Source organism: Crocuta crocuta, unplaced genomic scaffold (genome assembly GCF_008692635.1).
Source record: "Crocuta crocuta isolate KB4526 unplaced genomic scaffold, BGI_CrCroc_1.0 scaffold64, whole genome shotgun sequence".
Taxonomy (NCBI): Eukaryota; Metazoa; Chordata; class Mammalia; order Carnivora; family Hyaenidae; genus Crocuta; species Crocuta crocuta.
Window position 1 is genome coordinate 7426118 of NW_027530640.1, and position 10098 is coordinate 7436215.

At 41.8% G+C, this 10098-nt stretch overlaps 1 long non-coding RNA gene across 1 annotated transcript in view; it reads left to right on the forward strand.

The window, feature by feature from the left end:
• The window catches only part of LOC144235373 (uncharacterized), an 8621-nt gene extending 351 nt beyond the window's left edge, over positions 1 to 8270 (forward strand). The window contains exons 2-3 of the long non-coding RNA XR_013336189.1: positions 2464 to 2539; positions 7669 to 8270. This is a non-coding gene — a long non-coding RNA (uncharacterized LOC144235373). The remainder of the gene's footprint in view (positions 1 to 2463; positions 2540 to 7668) is intronic.
• The last annotated feature ends 1828 nt before the right edge of the window (positions 8271 to 10098 follow it).

The window sequence follows — 10098 nt, forward strand, 5'->3', positions numbered from 1 at the left end:
GCAGCCCGGGCCCCGCCTGCCCCGTCCGGCTCCTGGGGGGCCCGCGGAGCCTCCCTGCGGCCCTAGGCAGCTGAGTCACTGTGGCCTGTCCGGCCGTTGGCCTTATCTCCAGACGTCGCTACCCCCGAAAGCCCCCGGCCTGCCCGTCGGGCTACATCTAATTTGCGCCAAGGCCCTCTGGCAGTTCTGGAAAAATTCCCAGGGGCCCATGAGTTTGGGTCCCAAGGAAAGAGAGAGCCTCCTTCCGGGCTCTCCGGAGGTATCCAGAAACCCGTTGCCTAGAAAACTCCCTGCGCCTGCCGGCTCAGTGCCTATCTTTCCACCATTAGCTAAACTTTCCTTGGGAGTAAGCGTTGTCTTCTGCAGATTTCTCTTTTAAAAGGCGCGTTCCCACCCGATGCTTTGAAGGGGAAACCAGAAGACCGGAGAACCGGCGGAGATAGACCTTAGGCGCCAAGAAGGGGAGGAGGCCTGAGGGGCCGGCCTGGGATTTGGCTGCCTGCGCGTCTCCCTCAGGCCCCGCCTGCCGCCATCCCAGCCCCCAGGACTCCAGGGGAAGTGCCGGGTGGGGGAGGGGGAACAGAGCTGACAGATTCTGTAAACAGAGCCGGTTTGGGCCTCGGCCAAGGACGGGGTGTCCTGGCCCAGCCTGGGTGTGAGGCCCATCCGCGGCTCTCCAGGACACCCCGCCCCCTGCCCGGCTGGCCCGGGGGTGCCCAGCCCACAGCCAGCTCCAGCCAGGATGTGTTGAGTATTGGGCAGTGTCCAGTTCCCTCATGGGGAATGTGCCCCCGACTGGGGTCTGGAGGAGTGGGGCTTCTAAGAACTGTCATTGATCGTTCATTCACCAAGTGCCAGACTTGGGCATAGGAACAGTCCTCTGATCCCTGCCCATGGGAAAAGCTGGTACTGGGTTGTGGCCCCATGCCCATTTCTACCTCTGATCATGCCCCATACCCTGCTTTTCTGCTATCTGGGGCAGAATCCCTATGGCAAAGAGAAGCTGAAAGAGGGGACTCGGTTCTGAGAATACCTCAAGGCCCAGTGCTGCCCCTTGGCCCCTTGCCAAGTGTGGTATCTCATGCTGATGGCCTCACAGGGGCAACCCAGAGAGCAGGAAGGAATGACCTGGATAGAAGGATCGGGAAAGGGCAGGCATACTCAAGAATATTCAATGTTGGAAGCAATAGCCAGCTGTGGGTATGAGGTGGGGAGAGGGGTCTCTGTGTGTTTAAGGGAACAGGTGGCTCAGAGATACTGGCACCCCAGCAGGTGAAGATAGCTGTGGGCTGTGCCTTAGAGGAGAAAATGTAGGATACAGAGAAGGGTACTGGTGGGGGAGGAGAGAGGTTAGCCATTGAAATTTGTAGGCTGGGCCACAACTGCCAATTATAGGTTCTGGACTTTATTGTTGGGGTGCTGTGTTCCTGGATGATAGTGGGTGGGGTGGACAAAAGGTCCCAAGGACAAATATGTTTGGGAAACACTCAAAACAGCTAAACACCATTTACTGGGCTTTATCAAAGCCTTTATTTCATATGCTAATTAACAGCATATTTTTTGTCAAAGAGTGGGGAGGGTATGGAGAAGTCCCCCTCACGCCTTAAGGCCAGCCTCATGAGATTTGTGCTCTTCTGAAAATACTGGGACCCAAGGCTTAAGAAATATGTCTTTCTTGCTGACTCTGGCCCATGTGGAATGGGTGGGCACATGTGGGCTTTCCTAGAAACCATGGCTTCCTAGAAACCCAGCTTCAATGACCATCTCTTCAAAGAGAAGCCAGCCTATAGAAGCCAGGCGTGGGGTGATGATCATAAGAGAAATGTTTTATGAATGAGTTTGGCAGGCTCAAGGTTCTGGGTTGCAGGCTCTAGGCAATATTCTACTCCCCGGATCAAGTCACCAGCACAGACAGCATCGGTGAATCTGGAATACCTGGTCATGGAAGATACAATATGGTGATGACACCTTGTATGCAGTGTGAAAGTAGGCTGAGAAAGGAAAGGTCAGTGGGAGATGGCACCTCTCAGGAACAGCTCCAAGATGAGGCAGGGTGTGGTAAGCCTTTCCAGGTGGCTAAGTTTTAGTGGTATAGGAAGAGAGGACTGGCCTGGCCGGTCTGGCCAGCATCAGGAGAGAAGGCTGGAAAGGCCCACAGAATCAGCTTCACCAACTTCTTTGATGAGCTGGATCTCAGGCTGAGGAATGTAGTGTGTGTTATGTGAGTCTACAGAATACAGACTCCCGAGCCCTCTCTTCCATCAAGCCTCACTTCTGCCTTCATGGCCAGATAAGCCTCCCAAGTCTTTTCCCTGTATTTTCTTTTCTTCCTTGCTCACATCACTCCCCATCCTGCCACTTTCCAGTACACTGAAATGCCTTTGGCTGGCTGGAGGTCATCAGAATCCTCCTGATTCTCAGATCCATTGAAATGTATTTATTTCTATTTATTTTTCATTTTAGTAATCTCTATTCCCAATGTGGAGCTCAAACTCATAACCCCGAGATCAAGAGTCACATGCCCCATCGACTAAGCCAGGTAGGTGCCTTTGATTTTTTTAAACAAATAACTTGATTGACCTATGACTCACATATCATACAATTCATCTATTTAAGGTATAGAATTCAGTAGTTTTCAGTATATTTACAGAGATTACGGTGATCACCGTAATCACTTTTAGGGCATTTCATTTCCCTTCTCCTCAAAAAATTATACCAATTAGGAGTCATTTCACTTTTCCCCTACACCCCACCTCCAATGCATTAGATAACCACTAATCTACCTGCTGTCCTTTTTTTATTATTATTATTAAATAAGTTCTACGCCCAACATGGGGCTCAAACTAACAACTCCAAGATCAAGAGGCACATGCTCAATAGACTGAGCCAGCCAGGTGCCCCTATATTCTGTCTTTATGGATTTGCCTATTCTAGATATTTCGTTTAAGTGGAATCACACAATATGTGGTCTTTTGTCACTAGCTTCTTTCATTTATGTAATGTTTTCATGATTTATCCATGCTGTAGCATGTTTTAGAATTTCTTCCCTTTTTATGCCTGGATAATGTTCCATTGTACAGATATACTTCATCTGGTTTATCCATTTATCAGTTCATGGACTCTTGGGTTGTTTCTACTTTTGGAATATTATGAATAATGCTATTATGGACATTTGTGTACAAATTTTTATATAGATATATGTTTTCCTTTTTCTTGGGATATCCCTAGGAGTAAAATTTCTGTATCATATGGTAACTCTATGTTTAATCTTTAGGGGAACTGTCAGATTGTTTTCCAAAGCAGTTGCACTATTTTACATTTCTACCGGCAGTGTATAAGGGTTCCAATTTCTCCACACGCCAACATTTGTTATTATCTGTTTAATTATAGCCATTTTAGTGTTATGTATGATGTAGTATCAGACTATGGTTTCGTTTGCTTTTCCCTGATGACTAATAATGGTGAGCATGTTTTCATGTGCTTATTGGCAATTTGTATATATTTAGATCCTTTGCCCATTTTTAAATTGAGCATTTGTCTTTCCACTTTTGAGTTGTAAGAGTTCTTTCTATATTCTAGATAAAAGTCCCTTTTCAGATATATGACTTGTAAAAATTTTCCACCATCATCTAGATTTGTCTTGATACTTTCTTAATGATGCTCTCTGTAGCACAAAATTTTTAATTTTGATGAAGTCCAGCTTATCTCTTTCTTTTGTTGCCTGAGCTTTTGGTTTCATATCTAAGAAATGATTGCTTGGTCCAAGTAATAAATATTTAGACCCATGTTTTCTTTTAAGAGTTTGAGTTTTATGTCTTACATTTGTGTCTTTGATCTGTTTTGAGTTAATTTTTAGATATGATGTGAGGTAGGGATCCAACTGCATTCTTCTGCACATGAACATTCAGTCATTCTAGCACTGTTTTTCTTTTAGCCCATTAAATTGTCTTGATGCCTTTGTCAAAAATGAATTGACTTTAAATGCAAGAGTTTATTTCTGAATTTTCACTTTTATTCTATTATCTGTGTGTTTATTCCTTATGCCAATATCACATAGTCTTGATTACTGCAGCTTTGCAGTAAGTTTTGAAAGCAAGGCGTGTGAGGCCTCCAACTTTGTGGGTTTTACTCAGATTGCTTTGGTTGTCCTCGGTCCGTCGCATTTTCTACATGATATAGGATCAGCTTGTCAGTTTCGGCAAGGAAACCATTGGAATCTGGTGGGGATTGCATTGAATCTGTAGGTTACCATTTCAACAATATTGTCTTCTGATTCATTAACACAGGATATCTACTCCACTTATTTAGGTCTTCTTTAATTTCTTTTTTCCCCTTAATTTCTCTCAAAAATGCATTATAATTTCAGTATATAAGTCTTATACTTCCTTGATTATATTTATTCCTAAATATTTTATATTTTATGTTTTATTAAAGAGATTCTATCAGTAATTTAAAATCTTCCCACAAAGATTTATTTTTTCCAGATAGAAAACACCATTCATATACAAACTTTCAGAAGTTCAGAAGTTTCTACTCTCAAAAAACCAGTTATCCTCCTCAACTTATTTCAAGGAACTAATACGACCCTGCCCCCCAAATCTAACAGGGTCAATATAGGAAAATTAGAGGCCAATCTTGTTTATGATTATACATATAAAAACCCTAAACAAAGTATTATTAAAATTTGTTGGGGTGCCTGGGTGGCTCAGTTGGTTAAGCATCTGACTCTTGATTTCAGTTCAGGTCATGATCTCAGGGTTGTGATTTAGAGCCCCCTGTTTAGCTCTGCACTGACAGCGTGGAGCCTACTTGGGATTCTCTCTCTGCCCCTTTCCACCCATTCTCTCCCTTTCTCTCTCTCTCTCTCTCTCTCTCAAAATAAATAAACTTTAGGTTAAACAAAATTTATCATCATATAAAAAGGATAGTGCATATGACCAAATTATAATTATCCTAGAAGTTCGAGCTTTGTTTAACTTTAAAAAACCAGTCAGTGTAATTTATCACAGTAATAGATTAAAGAAGAAAAATCTTCTAGTTATCTCAATGGATGCAGAAAAAGCATTTTATAAAATGCAACATCCATTGAATCAGATGGATAAATAATGGAGGAGAAAAACAAACTTGAGCCTAACTGGAACTGGAAAGAAACTTCCTTAATTTTAAAAAGGCTGTCTTTTAAGAAATAACTAATGCAAGCATCATACTTAGTGGTAAAACATTGGAAATTTTCCCTTTGAAAATTGGAACAAAACAAAGATATCCATTACCACCACTTTTATTCCACATTATACTGGAGATTCTAGCCAGCACAGTGAGGAAAGAATAGGAATAAGGATTGGAAAAGGAAGAAACAAAATTTCCTTTATTTATAGATGTTTTGATAGTGTACAGAGGAAGTTTTTTAAATGCTCTATAGGTAATTAGAATTATTAAGAAAGCCCAGCAAGTTTCTTGGACTTAAAAAAAAGTAAATATTGCAAACCAATATATTTAACATCAACAAAAAGAAAATTATATTTTCAAAGGATAGCATTTATAATATCATTTTAAAATGACAAATCACTGGGAATAAAGCTAATAAAATTTGAATAAGTCTCCAATGCAGAAACATGTAAAGCATTATTGACAGAAATTAAAGATCTCAATAAATAGAGCTATAGTATTCATGGATTGGAAAACTAAAATATTACAAAGATCATCACTTCTTCCCAAAGTGATCTATAGATTCAATTTTATTTCTATAAAAACTCATGAGGATTTTTTGTGGAACTTGACAAAATGATTCCAAAATTTATGTGGATATGCAGAAGGCCAAGAATAGCTAAGTCACTCTAGAGGAAGAACAAGGTTAGAGGAATTGCTGTTACTATATCAGATTACCATAAAGCCTTAGTAATTAGGAGAGTGGCATGGATTTGGGGATAGACAGTTCATTGGAATAGAGATGAGATTACAGAAACCAAGTTGCACACATATAGATGCTTGGTTTTTGACAGAAGTGGCATGGTGTAGCATTGGCAGAAAGACAGACTCTTAATAAACTTGGCTGGAACAACCGGTATCTATATAAGAAAATAATGAAATTGAAAACCTACTTTACACATACACCAAAATCAACTTCAGGTGTATATGGACCTAAACAGAAAAGGAAAAATTGTAAAGTTTTAAAATAATAATGTAGGTGGACAACCGGGTGACTCAGTCAGTTAAGAGTCTGACTCCAGATTTTGGCTCAGGTCATGATTTCATGGTTCGAGATCAAGCCCCACATTGGGCTCTGCGCTGACATCATGAACCCTGCTTGGGATTCTCTCTCTCCCTTTGTCCCTCTCCCACACATGTGTGCATGCACTCTCTCTCTCAGGATAAATAAATAAACATTAATAATAATAATGTAGAAAAATAATAAAAATGTAGAAGAATATCTTCATAATCTTGGAAAAGGAAATGGACTTAAACAAAACACAGAAAGGGGCACCCAGGTGGCTCAGTTGGTTGAGCGTTCAAGTTCAGCTCAGGTCATGATCTTGTGGTTTTTGTGAGTTCAAGTCCCGCATCGGGCCCTGTGCTAATATCTCAGAGCCTGGAGCCTGCTTTGAATTCTGTGTCTCCCTCGCTCTCTGCCCTTCCCCCACTCACAGTCTCTCTCCCTCCCTCTCTCTCTCAAAAATAAATAAACATTAAAAAAAAATTTTTTTTTAATTTATTTCTAGGAGAGAGAGAGAGAGAAACAGCATGAGCAGGGGAGGGTCAGAGAGAGAGGGAGTCACAGACTCTGAAACAGGCTCCAGGCTCTGAGCTGGCAGTCAGCACAGAGCCCGACGCGGGGCTCGAACCCACGAACCGCGAGATCATGACCTAAGCGAAAGTCAGACGCTTAACCGACTAAGCCACCCAGGCGCCCCAACATTAAAAAATTTTTAATAAAAAAACCAAAACACAAAAAGCAGTACTACAAAGGAAAGATGGATAAAATGAAGAAATTATATTCATCAAAGACAACACTAAGAGAGTGAAAAGGCAATCTACAGAGTAGCAGAAGATAATAATAACAAATAAAACTATCAAAAGGCTTTTATCCAGAATATATACAGGACTCATGAGAAATAATATCAGAAGACAACCCAGTAGAAGAATGCGCAGTACAAACTTATCAAGCTGTATACATTAAATATATATAGCATTTTATATGTCAACCATACCTTAATAAAGTGGTTTTAAAATAAATAAGTAAATAATAAAAAAAAAAATAACTTGGGGAAAAGGAAAATGGGCAAAAGATAGGCAGTTTGAAAACAAGAACCCCAAAGGCCAGTAACATAAAACTGTTCAACTTTTTTGGTAACCAGGCAGATGTCAGTCAAAATCACACTTTGGTAAGGTATCACTACACACTTACCAAATTGACTAAAATTTTTAAAAAGTCATAATACCAAATATTAGCAAAAACATTCATCTATATAAATTTACGTAAAGATGTACAACCATTTTGGAAAACAGTTCTGCATTATCCAAGTAAGCTGAAAATAACATGCGCTACGAGCCAGCAATTCCATTCCCAGGCAAATATCCTACAGAAAAGAGTGTTAATAGGACAGGAAACATGGACAAGAATGGTCATAGGAGCTCAGTTTGTCATAGTCCTGTCATAAATCTGGTTCCCAGGAAACAGATGCTGAGATGGAGTTTGGAGCGCAAGATATTTATGACGGACATTAGGGATCAACATCAATGAGAGGAAGGGAGAGGAAGCAGGATTGAACAGAAGAAGTCCAACTGTGATGCACATTCATTGACGTCTAAGCCAAGTTGGCAGGGAACTCTGGAGCAAATACTGTGCATCTGGATTGTCCCAGATTGGATTAAAATGGCCCAGCCTCTATATCCCTGCTTTGTTCAGTCACTGGATGCAAGCTGCTCTGAGAAGGGGGCAAGGCAGCCCTCTGCAGCTCAGGCAGACCCTGAATAAACTACCAGCTGCAGGTTTCTGCTTATCACACTCTCTGCAACTGGACAGCAAATCCTTCCTTGAGGAAGGATCTGGGTGACACATCTTTGCGTCAGCCATAAGCCCAAACCGGCAACAACTGAAATGTCTATCAACTGAGCAACTGAAGGTTTAACTAAAGGTTAAACTCGGCTTTGCTCATAAAACATACTAGTAATTTCCCAGTGTTTCCTCATGGCACTTTCGTGATCCATCCATCCCAAGGCAGCCACGGTTCCTATCCTTGCCAGCAGCACTTGATTTGGTCGGTCTTGTTAAATTCTGGTCCTTCTAGTGGGTGCGTAGTTTTCATTTGTATTTTCCTAATGACAAATGATAGTGAGCATCTTGTGTTATTTGTTATCTAAATAACTTCTTTGGTAAAGTCTTCTTCAATTCAAGTCTTTTGTCTATTTTTAAATTGGGTTGTATATCATTTTGTATAATATTTGTATATATAATTTGGATATGGCTCTACATATAGGCCTATAATCCATATCATATTATTTTTGTATATGGTATAAATGCTATATGTGTGTGGTATGAATTTTACACATGGCTAGCCAATAGTCCCAGCACCATTTGTTGGAAAGATTGTTCCCCATTGAGTTGCCTTGGTACTATTTGGGGTTTTTGTGGGGGTTTTTTTTTAGGTTTATTTACTTATTTTAAAAGGGAGAGAGAGGGACAGAACACCGTGGGGGGAAGGGCAGAGAGAAAGAGAGACAGAATCTCAGGCAGGTTCCATGCCATCAGCATAGAGCCCAATGCAGGCCTCAAACTCATGAACTGTGAGATCATCACCTGAGCCAAGATCAAGAGTCGGTTGCTCAACTGTCTCCGAGCCACTGAGGCTCCCCAACCTTGGTACTATTTGTTGAAAATCAATTGATCATGTCTGTGTGGGTCTATTCTTTTTTTTTTTAATGTTTATTTTTGAGACAGAGAGAAACAGAGCGCAAGTAGGGGAGGGGCAGAGAGGGGGGAAACACAGAATCTGAAACAGGCTCCAGGCTCTGAGCTGTCAGCAGAGAACCTGATGTGGGGCTTGAACCCACAAACTGGAGGATCATGACCTGAGTCGAAGTCAGTTGCTTAACCGATTGAGCCACCCAGGTGCCCCTGTGTGCGTCTATTTCTATCTTTACACTAATATCACATTTTTTACACTAGTTTCTTAGGTCACTTGAATTCATTTAGTGTAAGATTTAAGGTAAAGATGTGGATTTATTTTTTCTCAAATAGTTAATGACTTGTCCCTGGGGGGGAGTAGGGGAAATCATGCTTTTTATCTCTACTGTTTTGAGGACAAACTTTATTATATACTGATTTATTATGCCATATATAAGAGTCTATTTCTGGGTAATTCTCTTTCATTGATATGTCTGTAGTTTTATTTTTCAGTTCTATGAAGAGGGTTTTGAGTAATATTTCTAAGTAGGAATAAAGAGAGAGCCCAAGGCTCTACCTGCTCTGGGAAAACTGCTCCTCCTCAAACCTCCAGACCACCATCAGAGGAGTGAAGAGGGCTCCTGACAGGTGCTCTCTCCTCTCACCTCCCAACAAACCCAGCCTGGCCACCACCATCTGCCTTGGGCCTCTCAGGACTGCTCTCAACGGCCCGTTTATCCCCGTTCATACCAGTCCCACAAGAGGTCCAGAATTCTGAGGGCATCCCTCACTCAGGACGCTCAGACTCATGTGCCTCTGCATTACCCTTTTCTGACCTCATTGCCCACCCTACCCCATGTCTAGAAATCCTTTCACTGGTCTCTGAAACTCATGATCTGGCGTCAGTAAATTCCCCCATATCCTCAACCTCATTTCAGAATGTCCTCTTTGCTTTCTTGCCTTAATGGAAAACTACCTCTCCTGTAAGAACACTACTTCCCCTTCAGCCTCTCAGGTGGTGGCTCTTTCCTGGCTTGTGGTCCTTGTGTCCCTGGGTTTGGGACAGGGGATGACCATTTTGCTCCTCAGAGTCACAGTTTGCCCTCCTCCTTGGAAACACCTATGTCTGGAAGCCATGTCATCAGACAAGACCACGCGTCCCCCCCACTTTTGACAGCCATTGACAGGCCCCCTTGGTCTCTCCCCCTCGTTATTTG